This window comes from Canis lupus, chromosome 21 (assembly GCF_003254725.2).
Source record: "Canis lupus dingo isolate Sandy chromosome 21, ASM325472v2, whole genome shotgun sequence".
NCBI lineage: Eukaryota > Metazoa > Chordata > Mammalia > Carnivora > Canidae > Canis > Canis lupus.
The window spans coordinates 7,072,945-7,090,016 of record NC_064263.1 but is presented as its reverse complement, the minus strand read 5'-3'; the positions used below and the strand labels follow the sequence as shown (position 1 = coordinate 7,090,016).

General features: G+C 44.3%; 1 pseudogene; it reads right to left on the bottom strand.

The window, feature by feature from the left end:
• Positions 1-10,748: 10,748 nt before the first annotated feature.
• On the bottom strand, positions 10,749-11,349 carry LOC112641952 (60S ribosomal protein L15-like; annotated as a pseudogene).
• Between the last annotated feature and the right edge of the window lie 5,723 nt (positions 11,350-17,072).

The window sequence follows — 17,072 nt, the reverse complement described above, 5'->3', positions numbered from 1 at the left end:
GAGTGTAAGGCATTGAGTACATGGTCTGGAGCAGATGCCATGTGCTTAATCAGAATATGATCCACAGGAGATTTTCAATCAAATGTAACAAAACAAACATAAAAGTTAGACAAGCAAACAAAATGGTTTTCCTGAACTACCTGGCATTCGTGAGCTAGTTGGCACACAGAGTCCCACATTACCATGGTGTGCCCAGATGGGCTGGGTATCCCAGGTACAGGTGGGTGCTGGCTGTTCAAGTCTAATTCCAAAAAAAGCCAATGAAAAAGTCACAAAGCCAGGGCACTGTGAAGGAATGCTGCTAAAGTAAAACATGCGTGATCAAAGCTTATGAGTTGTATTTTTAAAATCACAATTTACCACCATGTTCAACAAAAATTACTGGGAACCATATACCCCACAGAATTTTCTGATCTTGTGGACCATCGCAGACAACACTGGTGTAGGAGCAATCTGCTCCAGCACAGAAAAGCATCTTATCACTGATATCGTTTAGAATTGCTGGTGCCTGGGGATGATAAAAACTTTCAGGTGGGTCTTAATTCATTTTTAAATTCTCTTTAGACACTGAACCTCCTTGCATCAGGGGTCAGCCTCTCCCTGCCCCTGGTTCACAAGGGATTACAAATATTTGGTTGTCCTTGGACTCGATTCCTCTGGCTTCTTACAACCTGAACATCATTCTCATCTCAGCACAAACATCATTCTCTTTGAGAGGCTTCCAGTAGCCCTGTCCTACTGATCTTCACAGTCACTGTCCTGTATTTTAAAACCAACTCCACTGAGGTTTAATTGATATGCGGAGAAATGACATTGGGTGATTTGATGAGTTTTATTATATGGATCCACCCATGAAATAACCACCACGACCAAGACACAGATATTTCCATCACTCCCAAATTTCCTCTTTGCAGCCTGCCCGTCCTCCTCGCTGCCCTCAGCCCCGGGCAACCATTGGATTGTGTTTGTCAGGGCAGCAGATTCATTTGCATTCTCTAGAATGTTAAATAAAGAGAATCATACAGCATGCAGTGTTTTGCTTTGTTTTGTTTTTGTTCTTACCCAGCATCATTTTGAGATTCTTTCATGTTGTTGTATGGGTCAGTGTTCCATTTCTTGTTATTCCACTGAAGGGCTAATCTGCAGTTGGTATATTCATTCACCCACTTATGAACATTTGGGTTATCTTCTGTTTTTGCTGGTTGACATCAGTCTGTTTTATTGTCTTCGTTGCCTAATCATTATCTGATATAATCTTTTGATATCTTCTTTTTATTCATTTGTTTTTACATTTTTTACATTTTTATTTTTTCAGATTTTATTTTATTTTTTAAAAAGATTTTATTTATTTATTCATGAGAGACACACACAGAGAGAGGCAGATACATAGGCAGAGGGAGAAGCAGACTCCCTGCAAGGAGCCCGATGTGGGACTCAATCCCAGGCCCACGGGATCACAACCTGAATGGAAGGCAGATGCTCAACCACTGAGTCACCCAGATGCCTTCATTTTTAAAGGATTTTTTAAATCTTGTTTTTTGTTATTTTGGTTTTTTTAAGTCTAGTTGTTTAGGTGACTCCCTTCTTCTCCTGAGCTAAAACATAAAGGACCTTAGTCTATTGTTTTTCACTGCATCTTCAGTAGGGATGCAAGATAAGAGTTCATGAGTTAAATAATCCTAGGAATTTCAACACTGGGAGCATTCCCGAGTTCAAATACCAACTACGGGCATCATTAATTTTGTGACCTTGAGCAAATTGCCCCACCTCTGAATTTCAGTTACTTTATCTGTAAAATTTTTAATTAATTAATTAATTAATTAATTAATTTTAGAGAGGGGTGAGGGGCAGAGAGAGCAGGGAAGAGAGAATCTCAAGTAGACACCCTGCTGAGCAGGAAGCCCAATGCAGAGCTCCATCTCACCACCTGTGCTGAAAGCAACGGTGGGATGCTTAACCCACCACACCATCCAGGTGCCAGTCTTCATCTGTAAATTGAGCATTAATCATACTATCTCACAAAGTTTTCAGGGTACAGGTAGGTTACTAACAGTGAAAAGTCAGTGCCGTCCTAAGTGTCTCAGAAGTAAGAACTTGCTTAATCATTTAATCAAATAATCAATCAATCCCATGAGGAAAGGACTGTATCTTCCTACCCATTTCACAGATGAGGAAGTTGAGGCACAGAGTTAGTAACTGCCAGAGCTTCAACTTGCACTTAGGCTGTTTGGCTTATGAGACTTACCACTCCATTATTCTGCTTCTCTATGTTATCAAATGACATAATACGTGAAGTGCTCAGCACAGTACCTGACATATACCTGCCTCACAATAAATATGACTTTCTTTCTTCCTTAGGTATAAAGTCAGAGAGAAGGATGCCAAACATCCCACTATTTACCTATAATTCCAGAACCATAGGTGCAAAGTTGTAGCTTGTAAAATTCAATGTAATTTTGTAGATCGGGATGTATGGCATTATTTTCAACCTCTTCATAGTTTCTTAGTCTAAGACACGATCATAAGTACTGAGAAGGATGATAAGTTGACCAAGTAAATCAGTGTTACTATATTTTTCCAGTAAATTGATTGTGAACCCTTGCTTGTTTTTTTTTAAGATTTCATTTATTTATTTGACAGAGAGAGACAGCACAAGCAGGGGAGCCAGAGAAGGACAGAGAGAAGCAGGTTCCCTGCTGAGCAGGGAGCGGGAAGCAGGACTCAGTCTCAAGACTCCAGGATCAAGACCTGAGCTGAAGGCAAATGCTTAACCCACTGAGCAACCCGGGTGCCCTGATTGTGAACCCTTGTTTGTATGTGTGGCCTAGGAGACTCCTGAGACCCTTTGAAGGCAAGTGAGGGCTGGCCTGAGGGTGTCCAGGGTAGCACTGTAAGCAGCCTGTCAACAGGCACGATCAATGTCAAATGATTGGTGTGGGGGAGGTGCCACCCCTCAGGGGTGGGACAGCTATTTTCTGATTGGGACTATAAAGCACTTTACAAACAATAACTGTTTAGAAATATCCTTAGAGTCATAGCCTGTAAAGTCTATTTATAGCCTGTTATCTGAGTGGCCAATCTGGGAGAAGCCCTTCTCCAGGGCTGGAGGGAGGGGGAAACCAGCTGAGCTACTCACAGCAGCAGAGCTCAGCCTTTGTGGGGTGTGAACCCCCAGGAGGTAGGTGTTGGACAGGTGACTGAGGTATGGGGGATCTCCTGATCTTGGGGGACTTATACAAGCCATGCTCTGTCTTCTGTGAGAACTGGTTGAGGAGGAGAGGTTAACAAAGGAATCATTCTGCCTTTTGGCAGCTTCCAGTGTCATGGAGGCACAGGAGCTAACAAGACCAATGCCTTGCTATAGGATAATGTGTGAAGGAGTTTTAGGCATAGAGTATGGCACACTCCAGCGCAGATGGGACGGGAGATTGGGTGACAGGGGCATCAAATGTGGTTTCTTGGAGTAATTAAGTCTTGATTTTGACTAACATGTCCCTGGGCTGATTTCCTGGGTATAAGACCCATGCTCAGAGATCCTCATACTCTTGGATTAAAGTTCTGCTGTCACCATCTTGAAATTTCCTTTCTTTCTCTTTCTTTCTTTCTTTCTTTCTTTCTTTCTTTCTTTCTTTCTTTCTTTCTTTCTTTCTTTCTTTCTTTCTTTCTTTCAGAGACAGAGAGAGAGAGAGGCAGAGACACAGGCAGAAGGAGGAGCAGGCTCCATGCAGGAAGCCCGATGTGGGACTTGATCCTAGGACTCCAGGATCACGCCCTAGGCCAAAGGCCGGCACTAAACCGCTGAGCCACCAGGGTTGCCCACCATCTTGAAATTCTTAATAATTTTTTAATGAGGTCCCCTACCTGTTTATTTTGTACTGGGTCCCACAAATTCCATCCTGATCATCCCTTATCAGGTTACTTCCATCACTGTTTTTCCTCCTAAATAGGCTTCTCCTTTTTAGATTTTTTTCATCTCACCAAAAAACATCAGCTTCTTCCCAACCCCCTGGACTTGAAAACTTGAGGAGGCTGTCACCTTGGTGTCACCCTCCACACCCAGATAATTGCCAAGACCTGAGAAGTATTCCTTTAAATGCCTCACATCCCCCTGCTGCTCACTGTTTCTGGAGCCATCTATGTGGTCCAATCTCTTGGCTTTTGCATGGAGTCCCTAGACCCCTGTTACTTGGGATGGTCTAGGAATCGTTGGTATCATCATAAACTGGACCTTGTTGGAAATGCAAAACCTTGAGCCCCACTCTAGATCTATGTTTTGACAAAATACTTACATGATTCCTATGCATTTTAAAGTTTGAGAAGAAGCTCAGTCAGCAGACTCTGGCTATGTTTTGGAATCACCTAGAGAAACTTAAAAACTACCAATGATTGGGTTCTAACCTTAGAGATTCTGATTTAGCTAACATTACTATTTTTTTTTCAAGCCCCTTTTTCCCACTTGTTTTAATCTATTGCTGGGCAACAAATTGCCCTAGCTCTTAGTGGCTTGAAACAACACATATCTGGGGCACCTGGGTCGTTCAGTCAGTTAAGCATCTGCCTTCAGCTCAGGTCATGATCCTGGGGTCCCGGGATTGAGCCCCACATTGGGCTCCATGATCAATAGGGAGTCTGCTTCTCCCTCTGCCCCTCCCTCTGCTCATGCTCTCTCTCTCTCTCTCTCTCTCTCTCAAATAAATAAATAAATAAATTTTTTTAAAGCCTCATATATTTATTATCTCACAGTTTCTATATTCTATATATCCTCTGCTTCAGAGTCTCCCACTAAGTTGCTGTCTAGGTCTTGGTCCAGGGTCTCCCAGAAGACTGCAGTCAAGGTCCAACAAACAGGATCTGTTTCCAAGCTTACTCACTACCTTATAGGCACCTGCAATAAGGTCTCAAGTTTCTTCTTGGCTGTTGGCTGGAGGCCACTCTCAGTTCTTAGCACTTGGGCCTCTCCAACACAGAAGCTTCCTTCATTAAAGCGCATGAGAGAGAATCTGCTAGCAAGACGGAAGTCACAGTTGTTTCTAACCTATTCACGGAAATGACATTCCATTGCCTATGCCATATTCTGTTCATTACAAACAAGCCACTAGGTCCCCCCCACATTCAGAGGGAGTGGATTTATAAGGGCATGCCTGCCAGAGGTGGGGATCACTGGGGCTATCTTGGAAGTCTGCCTACACCCTCAGTGACCCCAATATGTACCAGGGTTGGGAACGATTGTTCTAGAACAGGGTTGTCAAGAAGCCCTTCCCTCATCTCAACTCAGATGAAACATGAAAGGAAGCTGGAGGATGAAAGGGAGTTCAAGGTTATATTTAGGCTCTATGGGAATGGTGTGATAACAGAAGAATGCTGTCTGTGGAGGTCAAGGGATGAGGCAAATATGGAATATGCCATCCCTGGTCTAGACTCTGCCAACCCAAACACAGACTTTGGGAGCAGATTAGTAACCCTCTCCGGGATCCTCCAGTCCTCCAACAATAATAATTTCTTTCTACTTTGTTTGCCACATCCGTTGTTTTAAGTCCAATTGTAGGTCTTTCCTCAAAGAATATTGTAAATAATAGCTAACACTTTTTGAGGGCTTACTAAATGCCAGGCATTATTCTAAGTGCTTTACAACTAAGACCCCATTTAACCTCACAACAATGTAGTGAGGGGAGTTACTCTTAATACCGACACTTCCAACGAGGAAATTTAAAAGAGAAAGGTTCTTATTTATCATTTAGAAAAGGAGAGAGATGTGTGGGCAGGGCAGAGGGAGAGGGATAGAATCTTAAGCAGTCTCCACATTCAGCAAGGAGCCCACTGTGGGGATCAACCTCATGACCCTGAGATCATGACCTGAGCCAAAATCAAGAGTCAGATGCTTAACCAACTGAGCCACCCAGGTGCCCTGAAGCAGAGAAAGATTAAATAACCTGCCTTGTTCACAAAATGTAAGTGGTGGGCCTGAAATTCAAACTCATGGATGGTCTGGCCTCCGGAGTACCTGCTCTTAAACTACTTTTTTAATGTAAAATAACTTCAGTATCTATACTTTTCCATTTATGTTTGTCATGACATTACCATTTGTAAAATGAAAAATTGGAAATGATATACCTGTCCAGCAACAGGAAAATGGTGAGGCACATCATGAAGCATCTTTATGATAACCTATTACACCTATTAAAAGGCATGCTTTTCAAAGAATTTTGAAGACGTTAGCAAATGAGCAAAAATGATGTTAAGGGAAAAAGAACTGTATACAACATTTAACCATGATTAGGAAAATAGATCTGTATATGAATAGAGTAAGTGAAAATATAGTGGTATTTTTCTGCACATTATATAATGATGGGTGATTTTTAAAAAATGAACATAAATCATACATGGTAGAGTGCCCAAATCTTAAGTGTCTAGGTCAATGAAGTGTGAGAACTATATATGCCTGTTTTCACTGCCATCCACAATGATAGAACCTTTCTCTCATCTGATGAAGTTACTTCATGCCCTTGTCTCCCTGCCAGTCCCACACCCCACCCGTAGTCTTATTTTATCACAGATTAGTTTAGTTTTTTTTTTTTTTTTTTGAGAGAGAGACAGAGAGAGAGAGTGAGTGTGAGAGGAGTTGAGGAGGGATAGGAAGGGCAGAGGGAGAAGGAGAGAATCTCCTCACTTAGCACAGAGCCTGACGTGGGGCTCAATCTTACGACCTCGAGATCATAACCTGAGCTGATGTCAAGAGTCAGACGCTTAACCAACTGAGCCACCCAGGTGCCCCACAGTAGATTAGTTTTAATGACATGGAAAAATGGCCCTCTGTTTCAGAGTCTCACAAAGCTGCAGTCAAGGTCAACTGCAACAATTTGTCTGTTTTTGAATTTCATATAAATGAAATCATATTCCTTTGTGTTTGGCTTCTTTCACTCAACATAACATTTTAGAGATTGTTATGTTGCACATTCCTTTTTATTGCTGAGTTGTAGTCCATTGTATGAATATACCATGATTGTTTCTCCATTTTCTTATTGATGGACATTTGGGTATTTTCCAGATTTTTGCTATTATGAATAAAACTGCTGTGGATATTCGTGTTTTGTTTTTATGTGAGAATAGTTTTTTACTTCTCTTGGGTATATACCCAAGGGTGGAATGGTTAGGTTATGGAGCAGATGTATGTTGAATTTATGAGAAAAGAAAAGGACAGATTTCCAATAGGGTTGTAACATTTTACATCCCCACCAGCAATGTATGGAAATTCCAGTTGCTTCTACATCCTTGCAAAATTTGGTCAAGTCCAATTTTTAGCAGTCTTATGGGTATAAAATGAGATCTTGTATTTTGAGGAGGTAGGGAGGACTCCTTTTCATTCTGGTTTCAAGTTACTGATAGATAATTCAAATACCTTCCCAGATTCCTCTGATCAGCCTCCTCTGTATGTTCCATGTTCATCTAGAACTGAACTTTCTTGTGTGCCCTGAACCATTCATGCTTTTCTGTCCCCATAATGGTTGCAGATTGAAGGTGAGGAGTTGGGGTGGGGAAGGTGAGGAGCAAGAGGACAACCCAGAAAGGGAGACAGGATATATACAAAAGGATAGAAAGAGGCAAACTGGCAGAAAGATGGAAATTAACAAAGATGAGAAGGAGTGACCGTGGAGGAAAAGAGGTAGGCACGGGATAGAGGAGGAGAGGGACAATGAGAAAGCAGAAAAAGTGATTAACAGTATGAAGAGGTATGTGTGGGGGAGGGGGCAAAAATAAAGTGAAAAGGGGGCAAGGAAGGGAAGGAAAGATACAGATGGGAGATGGAGGAAGGGAGGAGGCCAACAGGAGGGAGAGAAGCCAAATCCTTCCCATGCTACCTATCCAGCCGGCATCCTTGGAGCACCAAGATCAGAGGGAAGGGCACTTGCCAGGGAGATCTGTCTGTTTGATGGGCTGACATTCAAGAAGCAGAGTTGAACTGTGCTGAGAGCATCCCTCATTAATATCAGAGGACCCAGTGAGCCCTAATGGCCCTGAAGCCTATAGGCTGCAAAGGGACTGGAGTGCTACCATTGAGGATTGGGCACATGTCAGGCTGTGCTCATCTCATCATAGAAATGGCATCACCCTGGGCCACCCTGGAGGCTGATGCCAGTCCAGAGACTAGAGACTGCTGAGCCATCTGGAGGAGAAGGGGTAGTTTGCTTGGGGTGATGAAAACATGATGAGTCCAGTTCCCTCTCCTTGGGCCACCAGAGTGACAAGGAACCCCTGGGAGTATAGCTAATGGTCAGAGAAGAAGCTTACAGCAGCTGTTATTTAAGAAATGATCAGTCCTTTGGGTTCATTCGGTCAGATAACAGACACTGGAACTTGTCTGGATCCCACCTGGCCTCAAAAAGCTCAAAGTCTAGTCACTAGGAGATGACAGTAAATGAAATTACCAGTAAGACTGAAATATGTCTTATAAGAAATAAATACTGTAGCTCCTGTCAAAAGTCAGGGCAAATGTTCTTTGCACAGGGATTGAACACATGGTAGACTAGATATCCAATTTAGTCTTTTTCTTTTTTTTTTTAAGATTTTATTTATTTATTCATGAGAGACACACAGAGAGAGAAGCAGAGACACAGGCAGAGGAAGATGCAGGCTCCACACAGGGCGTCTGTTGTGGTACTGTTGTGCCCAAGATCGCGAATCCGAGAAACCACCAAGGAGCCAACCCGGATGCGAATACACGAGGGTTTATTTATAAGCTCGAGCTTGGGTCCAAGTGTACGCGACACAGCGGAGCAGGGACTTGGACCTCGAAGTGGGTTACAGCTGGGTTTTTTATAGGCTGGTCTAGGGGATTTTCAGAAGGGGTGGAGGAATTTCTCAAGTTCTGTTTACATTTTGATATGGGGCTTTCAAGGGCATCGAGCCCTGTTCTCATTCTAAGTGGGACTCTCTACCACGGGCATGGGCTCTGTTGTCTTTCTGATATGGGATTACCTGCCAAGGACATGGAGGACATGCTGCAGTTTTTCCCGTAAAGTTCAGCTCTTATTCCCAGGGGCCTACGGTGGCTGTACTTGTGCCAATGCTAAACTTGAGGTGGAATGGCCTTAATTTTTCTCGGCCTCCACAGGACTTGATCCCGGGACTCCAGGATGACATCCTCAGCTGAAGGCAGATGCTAAACTGCCGAGCCACCCAGATGTCCCTCAATCCAGTCTTATTAAATGAATCGCTGATTACATTTCACTCAAAAAAAAAAAAAAAAAGCAATACTCACCAGAAAATACTCTGAGCTGCTGTTGTTCTCACTGGTACCTTAATACAAACTTATTCCTGTTCTTTTTTGCTGATATTTATAAATCACATTACCTCCATTCTGTGAGGTGGGCAGGGCTAGAACTGAGGGTCCGACAGGCTGAGCGTTGTGCCCAATTGAACTACTCATGCCACATCTGGAATGCAGGGCTCCACAGCTCACCCAGGGCTCATTCTGTTGCTCTACGTGGCCATCCTCACGCCCAGTAATGGCTAATGGATGGTGCCTCTGAGGCAGGTGGGGTTGTTGGGAGGAGGACTGATGGTGGTGGGGGTGGGAACTATGTGCTCGAACTAATGTAGTGGCTTGATATAAATTATTTCATTTAACTGTGACAACAACCTTTTGAGGTAGGAATTATTATTATTATTTTTTAAAGATTTTATTTATTTATTCATGAGAGACACACAGAGAGAGGCAGAGACACAGGCAGAGGGAGAAGCAGGTTCCCTGCGGGGAGCCCGACACAGGATTCGATCCCAGGACTCTGGGATCACACCCTGAGCCAAAGGCAGGTGCTCAACCAGTGACTCACCCAGGTGCCTTGAGGTAGGAATTATTATCTCCATTTTAGAGATAAGGAAAAATCAACTAACTTATCCAAGGTCAGAGCTGGGATTCAAATCAGATCCACTGCACTTTAATGCTCACATTTTTTTTTTCCCCAGTGCCTCATAGTTCTAGTTACTGAGGTGATTATGGAGCGAGAAGAACAAATGATAACATGAAGTCTCTGAAACTCTTCCAGCAAGCCACGATTGCTCTAGGGCAGGATGGGAGTGGAAGGGTGGAGGTGGTGCATCTGTAGGCCTCAGGGGCACTTCCAGATAGATTTCTTCCCTGTAGGGTGAACACACTGGATTTTATCTGGCTTCTTTTCCAGAGATAGAGTGAAAAGTTCCCATTATTCGGGTGGCTGGGCTTCCAGACAAATTCAGGGATGAACCAACCAGGTAAGGTTAGGTGGGACAGAGTAGGGGAGAGGTTCTGCCCAGGAAGGAACATTAGCCTGTTTCTCTGAGGTAGGTTTCCGCCTCATGCCTGCAACCTGCGGCTCATTTCAGTGTCTGTGGGACGGCCCAGCTTCTCATTTCAATCTTCTCCCTTTCGTTCCATTGGCTTCAGCCATCACTCCCATGGCCCAGCCCACAACCCTGCTGCTACCAGGAACAACTGGATTTCTGACATCTTAAATGGCTTTCTTATAGCTGCCATTTCCAGCTGCCATTTTTAAATTTATGGAAGCCTCCAGAGACTGGAGGTCAGTCCTGATCTCTCTGTTATCCTTCATTCTGTTTGTCAGTGCACATTATTAGTTGGGGCTTTTCCAGTGGCAAGTGATAGGACCCCATGCTAAACTTGCTTAACAAAAAAAAAGGAGTTCTATTGGTTTTTTGTCTTTTGGCTGTCCTAAACTGTGTATTAGGTAAGAATTTTACAAGCATTACGTATATTAGCCGTCATGGTGGAGCTGGGGACTATTGCGTCTTCTGTAGGCTGCACAATGAGAACCACTAATAGTGTGGTGGAACCTGTGGGCCCTTCCAAGACCATGGTTCTGGTGGCCTGCAGGTGTCAGCCCTTGCATCTCCCTGTGTTTGTGGATGGGTTTGGTGATCCACTGGGTCAGGATTTCTTCGGATGACTTTATGGAATGGATTGAGAGGATAACCTCAGAATTTGTACATGGAATCTTTGTCAACCCACTAAGAATTCAAGACCCTCAGAGCCCCATCGTGGTGTTCAGCTCACTCCTCTGCAACAGACAGAAGGCTTCAGGTAAACTTTAGTCGTTTAACACCATGAGGGGCAGGCTTGCTGTAGGTAGCAGCCTTAGGGACTGGGCTTTCGTGGGGACCACATCGCACATGTATCTGATATATGCTTGGCTGTATACCCCAGTCTGTATGCTTTATTTGGCGGGGTTGGGTGGGGGTGCCCAGTGGAGTGCGGAAAGTTGGCAGTAGTGCCAAGCAGCCCACTCTGAGAAGAAAGTACATTACATGGAACTGCTTCTTCCTCCATAGCTCCTGGCTGTATGTGTAAGCACCCATCTTGACTTACTTTTGAACTGATGGCTGCTGCCAGACTGAAAAGCAAGTTTTGTTGGCCTGGGGAGTACAGGGATTCAATATCTAGGGTCAGAGAATGTTGGCAGACACAGGGTCTCCGTGTACAATTGTTTAGGTTGTGCACTGCACAAGGGTACCATGTCTAACAGAGGGCCCTCTCCATGGTATTATATGTGAAGCACATGCTACTCACATAGTAATGCACATTGGCACATGAAGTCTTGGGCAAGCTTAGGAGACTACGTACACACACAACTTTGCCCTGTCCCAACCACTGCCTGCCTCCCCTGAGACTGCTTCTTTTACCCTATAGCTCTCAGAGGCACATTCCTGTTTCTCTGCCCCTCAACTCCAGCATTCCTGAAAGGCCAGGACAGCCACTGGGTCTAGAAAGCTTCTTCAGAGTGGGCTGTGGCCAGAGTCCCTAAATATGGCACAGGGCACAGCAACCTCTGTTCTGTTTTCAGAGCCTATGACTTAAGTTTGCTCAGGTTGCACGGTGATGTATTGACATGTTTTTTTGTTTTTTTTTTAAACCCTTTTCTAGGGACACCTGGGTGGCTTAGGGGTTGAGCGTCTGCTCTCGGCTCAGGCTGTGATCCCAGAGTCCTGGGATCGAGTCCCACATCAGGCTCCTTGCAGGGAGCCTGCTTCTCCCTCTGCCTGTGTGTCTGCCTCTCTGTGTGTCTCTCATGAATAAATAAAATATTTAAAAAAATAAAATGTTTTCTAATTCACACAGAAAATAGAGCAGCTGGGTAGGCCGGGATGACCCTGGCCAGCTGTCTACTCTTCCTCTCTCAGGGTGGCTTCTGTCATTCCCCTACATGGTCGCCGGGCTCCTCCCAGCGGTGGGGAGATGCCTGTGCTCCCCCGGGGCTCACACCTCCAGGACACCGCCTCTGCAGGAAGCACCTTGGCTGGCCACCGGCTCCTTCCAGCTGCAGAGGGGCCTACCTTGGCTCACAGGACCGCCTGGTACCAAGGCGATGGAGACCTCTGATTGGCCAGGCCTCCGTCACGTGATCACTCTTGTGCCCAGGAGAGGGCATTGAGCAACTCTTGTGCTTACCTGTGCTAAGCCTTCCTCCTTCACAACCTGAACCCTGAGGTGAGTCATCGAAATTCCTCCCTCGCCAACAACTTTCACTCTCTGCTCTGATATGGTGAAATCTTGACTCCGTATCCATCTCTTACACTAGCTTTTCTGCTCCTATACCTGGTCTGTTGTTAGAGAAAATGACACAGTAGGGCAGGTTGGTGTCTCTACAAATTCACTGTTTCTCGTCCCAGCTGGATCTTCAGTGCAGCCAGATAATCTTTCTGCTTGTCCCCGAATGACTCCTCTCATTCATTCATTAGTGCAGTAACACTGGATTTACACGTTAGAAGGATCGCTCTGGAACCAAGGTGGCCAGATAGAAACTAGCCATACCTATTCTGATTTGGAACCAACAAGTGGGTCATGTTCTCCGAAAGCCTCTTGGGCCTCCTTATTAGTTTATGTAATACAACTGAACACATTAGTTTGGTCTCCAGAGCCTGGCCCATCCCCTACTACCAGCCTTAGTCCTTTGCCCTCCTGTCTTCCTACTTGCTGGCCAGTGAACCCTCACCTCAGCTCATTCCTAGCTGGCCTATCCTGTTCATGCTTCTGAGCTTTTGTGTACGCTGTTGTCCCTGCTTGAATGCCCTTCTCACTTTCTTCCACTAGAAAATTCTTGTTCATACTTAAAGGCTCAGCTCAAGTGTCATTTCCTTCAGGGAGTCTAACCCCTTTGCAAGAGGGGGTGCCCCTCCATCATGCTCCCATGACATTCTGGGTATGTCTCTATCACAGTACTTAACTCTTTTTTGCTGATGTTATCTGTTTGTTTTTCCTCACTAGTTGGTCTGTTCTGGGAAGTCAAGAGCTGTCTAGTTCATTTGTGCACCTCTGGGCCTGGCATGTGGAAGGGAATTGAATTGATCTGAACTGACCTCTGATCCATTAAGCTTTTCCAGCCAGGTCTCCCTAAAAGCTTCAATAGGCACCATCTTCCTCACACGCCCTTAAGAGCTGCTGCCTTCACTCCAAGAGAGTAAAGTGCATTTCAGTCTCATTGGTGCTGCGCTGGGTTTCCTGCATAAGCCGAGAGCAGATGCCCTATAGAGCTATTGGGCAAACCACTCATTAGCTTCCTGGTACACATTCCTCATTACAACTCCTAGCATATAGTCTGAGAGGTAGACTTCTCCCAGCATTTGGATTCATGCTTCGCCTCCATCATCACTGACTCCCCAGATTTGAGTCACTCTTCTATTAGGATGAATGATTTTCCAAGATGGTTTTGCCTGATACAAAATTGGCCCCTGGCCAACAATTGCCCAAACATGTTTGGTTAGGTCTAAACCCACCAGTAGATGTGGCTTAGCTTTCCAAACCAAGGGACTTACTTTCACAAGAAGTTGGTTTGAGCATGATTTTTGAAAATCAGAAGCTTGTTTCCCTTGGAGAGCCTCACTGATGACCCACCAAGGGGTCCAGGAAGAGTCACTGATTTGACGGGATTGTTCTTAAAAACTAAATCACCAGGTTGTGTGAAAAGAGAGGAAGAGAGAAGGCTTCTCTCTGTAGACCTTTGAGTAACAGAATGGCTGCTGGTTTCTTGTGCCCAAAAAGAAGAGGCCACCACTCATAGGAATTTGCATCATTCAGCATTAAGTATTTCTAACATAGTTCTGTTGAACAGTCTAGGAAAAAAAAAGTGAGTTTCCAAGAACTGTTCAGTGTTCTCATTAGGAGGGTATGTATAACAGGGCGGCACCGTAGGGCCCAAGTCTGGCAGGCTTGGGCTTAGCTTCTGGGCTGACCTGAGCCAGGAAGAGAGAGAGTGAGGGAGCAGTTACAGGGAGTGGTGTGGCAGCGAGGGACGAGCAGGGTTTGGAGTCGGCAGATAAGATCCAGACCCAGCCTTGATACCAGGGAAGGTCATTTATTTTGTAGCTAATTGTCGCAGCAGCACTTATTAAAACTGTCCTTTGCTGCCTCTATCAAGTGCTCACATAATAGAGAGTTCTCTTTCTGGACTCTATTTTATTGGTCTGTTTATTGGTCTGGACCCACATATTGTTTTAGGTATTATAGCTTCCATTCTTTCTTTTTGATAGTGCCGGTCCTCCATTTTTATAATTTTTCAAGTGTATCTTGGCTGTTCTTTGCCCTTTGCATCTTCATATAAACTTGAGAATCAACTTGTCAGATACTCCTGAAAATCTGTTGGAATTTTGACTGGAATTGCACTGACTCTATCATTGAACTGGAAAAATTGACTCCTTTACAACACTGAGTCTTCAGTCCACAAACACTATATGCCTCTTAATGAAGTTATCTCTAATGTTTCTCAGTCAGTTCTGCAATTTTTCTCATTAAAATCTTGCACAGCTTTTATCATATTTATTCATAGGGCACTTCATTTTTTTAAAATTTCCTTTTAGGGATCCCTGGGTGGCGCAGCGGTTTGGCGTCTGCCTTTGGCCCAGGGCGCGATCCTGGAGACCCGGGATTGAATCCCACGTCGGGCTCCCGGTGCATGGAGCCTGCTTCTCCCTCTGCCTATGTCTCTGCCTCTCTCTCTCTCTCTCTGTATGACTATCATAAATAAATAAAAATAAAAATAAAATAAAAATAAAATTTCCTTTTAGAGAGAGAGCGTGAGGGAGAGAAGGGGCAGATGGAGAGGGAGAGAGAGAGAGAATATCAAGCAGGCTCCATGTCCAGCACGAAGTCCAACGTAGGGCTCCCTTCTACGACCCTGAGATCATGACCAGAGCCAAAATCAGGAGTCTGGGAATGCCTGGGTGGCTCAGGGTTGAGCGTCTGCCTTCAGCTCGGGACCTGATCCCAGGGTCCTGGGATCGAGTCCCACATCGGGCTCCCTGCATGGAGCCTGCTTCACCCTCTGCCTGTGTCTCTGCCTCTCTCATTGTGTGTCTCTCATGAATAAATAAATAAAATCTTAAAAAAAAAAACAAAAACCGAAAACCAAACAAAACAAAATCAAGAGTTGGATGCTTAACCAACTGAGCCACCCAGGCACCCTGACACTTCATATTTTTTTGATGTGCTGATGAAAAGTAAAGTCTGTCTACCACAGAAACAGAATATTTTTCTATATAGTCATGATTATCTGTGAAGTGAAAAGGTGTCTTTTTTTAAAAAAAATTAATTTATTCATTTAGAGAGAGAAAGAGGCAGAGAGAGAATCTCAAGCAGACTCCATGCTGAGTGCAGAGCCTGATGCAGGGCCTGATCCCACAACTCTGAGATCATGACCTGAGCCAAAATCAAAGTCGGCTGCTTAACTGATTGAGCTGCCCAGGTGCTCAGAAAAAGTGTCTTTGATAAAGGCCTCTGCATTCACCTCACCCTTCTCACATGTACCCGGGTCAGTGATGGCTCACTAAGGACAAAGGGAAGCATTTTTCCTCTAGGGAACGTACCCTTCTGTGGACTAACAATTAACAATGACCAAAATTTAACCAGTACTTTGAAAAGCATTTCCCACTTTATTATCTTATTTAATTCTTATAGCTGTTCTGAAAAGTAGACATTTTTATTTCCATTTAGTGAGGAAACAGAAGCTCAGGGACATAAGAAGGATTTTGCTTAAGTTCACCTGGCTTTCTTCAGCTCAAGATCAGGACTGTTGACTTCAGCCTGGTTCTCTTTCCCTGTCCATAGATGCCTTCCCAGTTGGCATCTTTGAAGAAGTGGGTTTTGTCATGTTTTATAGTATCTGCTCAGTAAAATTGGGAGAGCTAGAGAAGATAGAGGAGGCCCAGGACAAAAATAGTCTACATGGATGGCCTGGATTTTGGATTTTCTATTTTCTATTTAACAGTGGTTGCTATGTTCTCTTCTATGAGGAACCATAGTTCAACCAACAGATGGTAGTTCTCATTAAATTTGCTTTCATATGGGCTTTCAATTCAGTTAGTTTTTTTCTTATTATTTTGGCAGAAACTTGAGGACATATGTTCATACTCCTGGTGACTATTGCAGTGTTTTTAGGGGCAATAAATCCTGCTGAATGGATACAGTTTTCTCTGATTCGTACGTACAATCAAGAACTCTTTCCTTTGGAAGCTAAGTGTTTAATACCTCGAAGTCCCACCAGGTGGTGTTCTAAGACTGCCTGGTGTAGGTCATATTTGCTGAAAAAGAATTCTGGGCACAGACACAAGTTGCTGAACTGTGATTTTTAGTTTGAAAGAAGGAGAAGGGAGAGAGAGAAGAGAAAACACCCTTGGTCTTGTCATTCTTTGCATTTACAGTTGATCCACAGTATAAGACTGTCTGTGGTTTTACTTGGGCATTCATGACTCCCTCACACCTGATGCATTTTCTAGCTCCTCCAAAGTAGAGGCTCTCCTATTTTTCTTTGTATTCAATACAAAGGTCCAGCTCATAGTAAGACCCTGGTAAATTCTCGTTGACCGGAGATGGCTAGCTAGATGCAAGTCTAATCCCCCCTAACTCTTCCCTACATTGGGCTTCCCCTTCATCCATTCTCTTTCTTGGTTGATTGCATCCCCTGCCCTCTGATGCCCACCATGGCACCATGGTTGAATCCTTAGAGCCATCTGCTGCGAGCAATCCCTCCAGGAGTCTCTGCTGGACATTCAGTCCCACTCCCTACATAGGTTTCAGACCTTCAATTCTC